This window comes from Microtus pennsylvanicus, chromosome 1 (assembly GCF_037038515.1).
Source record: "Microtus pennsylvanicus isolate mMicPen1 chromosome 1, mMicPen1.hap1, whole genome shotgun sequence".
Taxonomy (NCBI): Eukaryota; Metazoa; Chordata; class Mammalia; order Rodentia; family Cricetidae; genus Microtus; species Microtus pennsylvanicus.
Window position 1 is genome coordinate 76,730,885 of NC_134579.1, and position 6,758 is coordinate 76,737,642.

The 6,758-nt window shown below is 46.2% G+C and overlaps 1 pseudogene; it reads left to right on the forward strand.

Moving 5' to 3' along the window:
* The first annotated feature begins 2,371 nt into the window (after nt 1-2,371).
* LOC142844929 (ATP-dependent RNA helicase DDX19A pseudogene) lies at nt 2,372-6,242 on the forward strand (annotated as a pseudogene).
* Nucleotides 6,243-6,758: the final 516 nt, after the last annotated feature.

Genomic DNA, 6,758 nt, shown 5'->3' on the forward strand with positions numbered 1-6,758 from the left:
TCTTATGTCCCTGCTCCATAAACCTCTTGGGTTAGAGATGTTACGTGTTAGTGCAGACCTGTTAGGATCCCAGCATTATACTCACCCTGTCCCCTGTCATCTGGCATGATGTGCACACCAGCATTCAGGCAAATACTTAGTCAGCCCAGGGGCCCTAAAGTCATGCATCACTACATCACGTGCTACGAGACTATGTCATGTGTTGCATGGCTGCATAAGGCTCTGTATACATTGAAATGGATTAATAAAAAATGCTGCAGGATTCCCAGCAGCTGCTGCGGCAGTCCCCAAGTGGGGACAGGCAATGGGCCCCAATCCCAGGCAGGGATGACACATGAGACCATGCCGGAGACCTGCAGGTCTCCCAAGGCAGCTGGTCCCAGGTGGCAAGCCATGTGGCAGCAGTGGGTGAGAGACAGACAAATAGGTATGCCATTCAGAGTGAGGTTGGATATTTATCTAGTGGGTTATGGGAGTATGGAAGGGAAGGGAGAGAAGAGCAGAGAAAGAGAGAGAGAGGTGAGAGAGAGAGAAAGAGAGAGGGAAAGAAGGAGAGAAGGAAGAGACCGAAGCTGCCTCTTTGAGAGGGAGACAGAAAAGGAAGAGACTCAGGCTGCAAGCAGGAAGGAAGATCTGCCTGCCTTAGTGGACAGGGGAGGGAGTGGGCATGGCTTGTCTCTTAAAGAGACAGAATGGATCATTACATTCTCATCTCTTCTTATAATAAAAAGGCAATAAGTTAGGCACCACAAGTTGAGGGAATTGGACGACAGATTATCAAGACTGCTTCCTGCTTATTTATGGGTGTTGTCTTTGTGTGTGGGGGGACCTGAGAAGGGCTAGGTGCTGGTCACATCCAGGCATAGCTGGTCTCTTTGCTCCTGTCTGTTGTTTATGGTATGGAAATGCCTCTTTAAGGTATTGGCAGAACAGAGGACAAAGTTAAATTTAGGAAAAGAAAATTAGCACCAGGGAATTGAAAGGGGTGTATCTGAGCTGTTTAATGTGGATCCTTTAATTCGGCTCACTGGAACTCACAAGAATTCTTTGGGTTTGTGAAAACAGAAGTTTTAGACATATACATTGTATAAACAGTAGCATATTTATGTCAGAATGACTGTGACAGATATATTTGCACAATGAAAAGTATTTTTAAGACTATGGAAGGCAGCATGAGAAAGAAATTTGATTAACTTGTATTTGTTCTCACACCTTTATAACTTGCAGATCTTGTATTTGTATTTTACTGAGAATTGTTTGGTGAGGTTGTCCTTTTAAACTGACAAAACCTCTTAGATGTCAAACTGCATCAGAGATCTTTGGGAAGGATACATTTTTACTTGAGTTACTGATTAAAAAAACGACAGAGAACTTACTTGGTTTGCACCTAGAGCTACTCCTCAGGGGCCTCCATGGTCGCTGAAGGTCTTGATTTGCCTTTTGCCGTTTAGCACAGGGCCTGCCAGGCTCCAGCAGATCCTGTGGGCTAAGAAATCTGTAGGAAGACAAGCCTACATTGACTTGAGCAGGTAGGCTGTCGATTCCAGCGGTTCTGTCCACTCTCTGGTAATCTTCAGTTTAGATGAAAGGCAGTTTTTCCCAGTGGTCAGTGCTCGGCAGTTGAAGTGAATTGCGGATGGACGTTGTTGTGTGCCCATTTGTCTTCTGTCTTCTTTGGAGGAAGTAGAGTGCTGCTGCTAGGAGCCAACCTGTCTCTTTTGTTATGAAAAGGTTTTTTTAAAATTAAATATTTAAATTCCATATTTCCCAGATCTCTGAGAAGTTGATGGCTGTTTATCAGGTGTAACTACAGTATAGAATCTGCCTGAAGAGCTGGGTCTGAGCTTGACTGTACTGGCTCTTAACAGGTGAAATTTACACTCATAAAAAGACAGAAAGAAGAAAAAACTGCTTGCAATAGAAGGTTAACGGCAGAACTGACAATAGTAGAAAACAGCTTAATATGTTTTAAGATTAAAAATTTGGATTAACTATAAAATACTTTTGTAAGAGACTTAAAAGTAAATGCCAGTTTAAAACATGAGACTTATTGTTTTTGTAGTCTGAAATGAGATGCAATAAACAGACAATTATAACATTTAACAGTAAGCATATGTGCATTTAAGTTACATATATGAACACACACAGAGTGAACAGGAATTGGGTGAAGTGGATGCTCTTGGTGGGCCCTATCAAAGGCATGTCACTGTTCAAAACACACATGCAACAGAGTCAGCAAGAGGAATTTAGAGACAAAAACATAACTAAACTGGGGGACCAGGCAGGGTATACTTCAGTAAAGATGGTGGACTTGGTCACCTGATCTGGCTCTCAGTTAAGATGGCAGTAAAATCACCTGGCCTCAGTTAAGATGGCGGTAAGGTCACATGTTGTATGGAAAAGCCACTCAGTTAAGATGGCAGTGAAGTCACCTAACCTCAGTCAAAATGGCAGTGGTCACGTGTTGTATGGAAAATTCATGATTACACACACGGGCAAAGTTTCCCTTTTAAACAAGCCTGTTTGGCTCTTCACTTCCTTTCCCTACTGATCACCACAATCCCCTCCCACCCTCCTTCTCTTGTTGTGCCCAGATCCGCAAAGTTCCCCGCAAAACCAACAAGGAGACCGAGTCCCGTATATAAAAGCAAAGAGCCTTTATTTTATACAAATTTGCAAACCTTCCATGTGCCCAACATATTGGAATAATGGAGAGCCCTGAGATTAGTTAGAGTTGGGTTTTTATAGTAGTAAAGGTGGGGGTGAGGAGTTTCTAAGGTTCAGGACCCTGATTGGCTGACATTTGTCTAGGGCGTCCTGGTGAGTGTGTGCTGAGAGGTGATCCTGTCTACAATGGTTGGAATGTTAGGAATATTCTTTGGATGGTCTGTTCCTGGGTGGTGCCTGGGTAATCTAAGTTTGTGGTCCTTCCTGCCTCCAGGTATTGCCTCAGGGTAAACTACTGAGACTCAGGCCTCCATTAAGCTTATCCTGGCTGGGTCCTTCACTGGCAGATGGTAATGGTTGGAAGTTAAGAACTTTCTTTAGGTGGTCTATTCCTATTAAGCTTATCATGGCTGGCTGAGTTCTACCCTCTCTAATAAACTTCCGTGTGGGTTTGTTGTACTTTGTGACTAAAACAACAACACCTTGGCCCCAACCTGCCAAGGTACCATCTGCAGCTAAATCCTGACTTTGGTGCTGAGACTCAGTAGACACTCTCCTGGTGTCTGTGAGCTCCCCCTTGGGGGTCTAAGCCACACTGGGACCCTACCCTGTAGCAGACTCTTTCTTTTCGGCTACCAATCAGCTCCCAAATCTAGATAAGAGAGAACAAGAGGAGAGAATGAGGGAGAAGAGAGGGAGACACCTGGGTCAGCCAGCTAGCCACCTAGATGGAGTGGGGCATTCAGAAAGAAAGGTAAAAAGCCCCTAGGTAAAACACAGATAAAGAGAAACAGACTAAAATAGGAGCTAAGATAAAGCCAAACATTCAAAACCAATAATTTGCCTCTATGTCATGATTTTGGAGGTAGTTGGTTGTCTGAAAGAAAAAGCCTGCTACATTTCCACACAGGGCCTGAGATAGCTGGGGGGAAAGCCAGTATTCTAAGTAGAAGCAGCAAGCTAAGTAAAAGTGCCTGCCACAGTGGGGGGCACCAGCTTCCTGGAGCTGGAGCTATGGAATGCAGCTCCCAGTCTAATGCAGTTCCAGACTGGGGCTGCAGGCTTAGGCTTGGCTTTCATGGACCCCAAAAGGGGTCAGAGTCAGGCACCAGTGCCTCCAGAGGAGGGCCTGGCTACCAGCACTTAGCAGTTTGAAGTTTGGCTCATGCCATCAGAAAAGGATAGAGATAGAAAAATAAAGACAGATCCAGAGTTAGGTTCTTGTTGACATAGGTGTGGTCTTGATGGAGGAAGTGTGTCACTGTGGAGGCAGGCTTTGAGATCCCATATGCACAAGCCATATCCAGTGTCTCAGCCCATTTCCTATTGCCTGAAGATTTAGCACAGGACCATGCCCCCATCATGAAATGCTGACACTGGAAGCCACCACCTCAGGTAAACGTTGTAAGGGTTGCTGTGGTCACGGTGTCTCTGCAGCGATAGAACCCTGACTAGCACAGCATGACCACGGGCCTAGTTCCGAGCACATTAAAGAACATGACCGTGGATGAGGTGACTGAACATTAACTTGTCTGTCTTCATTATATTTAACGGTTTACAACGAGTTAGCGACTCTCATAAGATTAGGATTTTGGAGTTTTATCCCTGTTAAGTTTTAGCCTTTAAAATTTGAATTTAATATTTAATTGAAGATTCTTTAGCTCCAAAATAAAAGTTTGAACCATAAATACAGAACACGAAGAGACTGGCAGCCTTAATTTCCTAGTTTTTACATGGTCCATTACAGAGGGTCATAGTTTCATGTAGGACTCAGTTTACCCAAATAGCTAAAGTTTAACAAAGTTAGCAAAGACAAAAGAGGCTAGCTATATGTCTTCCAATTAGTTTCTACTAGCCCGAGTAAGCTGTAAAAATTCTTAAGCCGTATTTATCAAACGCACCTTATCCTTCTCTAAAAAGTTTTAGGAACTTGGCACTGAACAGTTAGTGAAGTCACAGGACATATGTCTCTAAGTCAGGTTCTGTTCATCTGAGCAGACCTTTATAATCTTGGGAAGTTATAAGCCTTAATCAAGCACACATTATTCAAACACATGTTGGTGGTCTTTTCCCTGACCCAGGCTTGTGACCTAAATAAGCTTTACCTAGCAGGTCGGCCCAGATGCAGTCTCTCTCATGGCTCCCTTGTTACCTACCAGTCAGCCCCCCCCCCATAGGTGGTTTCAGACTTTCCACCTAACTCCTGCACCACAGTAGATAATACTTTTCAGACCTCCTCTGATTCCTCATCCTGGTAATCTCAGCGTTTCTCCTCATTCTCATGATTCATTTGTCCTGTTCCCTCTAGCCATCTAGTCCACCTTGTGGGACACTATCAAATAAGTCACCAGAAGCCGGGCGGTGGTGGCACATGCCTTTAATCCCAGCACTTGGGAGGCAGAGGCAGGTGGACCTCTGTGAGTTTGAAGCCTGGTCTATAAGAGCTAGTTCCAGGACAGGCTCCAAAGCCACAGAGAAACCCTGTCTTGAAAAACCGAAGGAAGAAGAAGAAGAAGAAGAAGAAGAAGAAGAAGAAGAAGAAGAAGAAGAAGAAGAAGAAGAAGAAGAAGAAGAAGGGGAGGGGAAAGGGGAAAGGGGAGGGGGAAGGGGGAGGAAGAAGGAGGAGGAGGTCACCAGAAAGCCCTTTACAACGTGTTTGAACCTGTGAAGGAGGAGGATTGTGCCTGGTCAACAGGCACCCACTCCCTGCTTGGGAAGCCCACCTCCTCCAGTCCACGTGGTCTGTGGCCCCACTGGGAGACATGGGAAAATTTCCCAGGGGTACTCTAGGAAAGGTAGCAATCTAGATCGCGGGTCAACAAAGACTGGAGTGTTGAGTGAAGTTCATTGACCCCAAGAAGATCAAGGTGTTTGTTCTGGACAAGGCTGACGTGATGATAGCAACTCAAGGCCACCAAGACCAGAGCATCCGCATCCAGAGGATGCTGCCCAGAAACTGCCAGATGCTGCTCTTCTCTGCCACCTTTGAAGACTCAGTGTGGAAGTTTGCCCAGAAGGTGGTCCCAGACCCCAACATCATCAAACTTAAGCGTGAAGAGGAGACTTTGGACACCATCAAACAGTATTATGTCGTTTGCAATAACAGAGAGGAGAAGTTCCAGGCCATCACCATCGCCTAAGCCATGATCTTCTGCCATACCCGCAAAACAGCTAGCTGGCTGGCAGCGGAGCTCTCCAAGGAGGGCCACCAGGTGGCTCTGCTGAGTGGGGAGATGATGGTGGAGCAGAGGGCAGCTGTGATTGAGCGATTCCGAGAAGGCAAAGAGAAGGTCTTGGTGACCACCAACGTGTGTGCCCGTGGTATTGATGTTGAACAAGTGTCTGTCGTCATTAATTTTGACCTTCCTGTGGACAAGGACAGGAACCCAGACAACGAGACCTACCTGCACCGCATCGGGCGCACGGGCCGCTTTGGCAAGAGAGGTCTGGCTGTAAACATGGTTGACAGCAAGCACAGCATGAATATCCTCAACAGAATCCAGGAGTGGCTGGGTTGCAAGTCCTATCTGCCAGCTTTTGTACCACAGGCTCAAGGCTGTTATCTGTGCATCTAAATTTTGCTGGTGACTTCCAGGGGCTGTCCCCATAAATATGGCAGAATTGGATGCAATCTGTATTTCGGCTGCAGAACCAGGAGGAAACTAGAGGCATCTGCCAGGTAACTCAGGAAACCACACTAGGCTGTGTTATGGTTTTCTGTCTCTTTAAGAGACAAGCCAAGCCCACTCCCTCCCCCATCAGCAGAGGCAGGCTGATCTTCAGCTTCTGGCCTGAGCTCGCTCTCATTTCCATCTTCCTCTCGGGGCAGCTTTGCTTCTGCCTCTCTCCCCACTTCTCTGCTTCTCCCCTTCTCTGTCTCTTTCTCCTCTCTCTCTCTCTCTCTCTCTCTCTCTCTCTCTCTCTCTCTCTCTCTCTCTCTCTCTGTCCCCCTCTTCCCCCTTCCCCCTCCATAATCCCCTGAATAAATGTCCAACCTCACCCTGCATGTTGTGTCTATGCATGTCTGTCTCCTGCCCACCCACCATGTGTCTCCCTGCCTGGGACCAACCACTGCTCAGGGACAGGCAGCC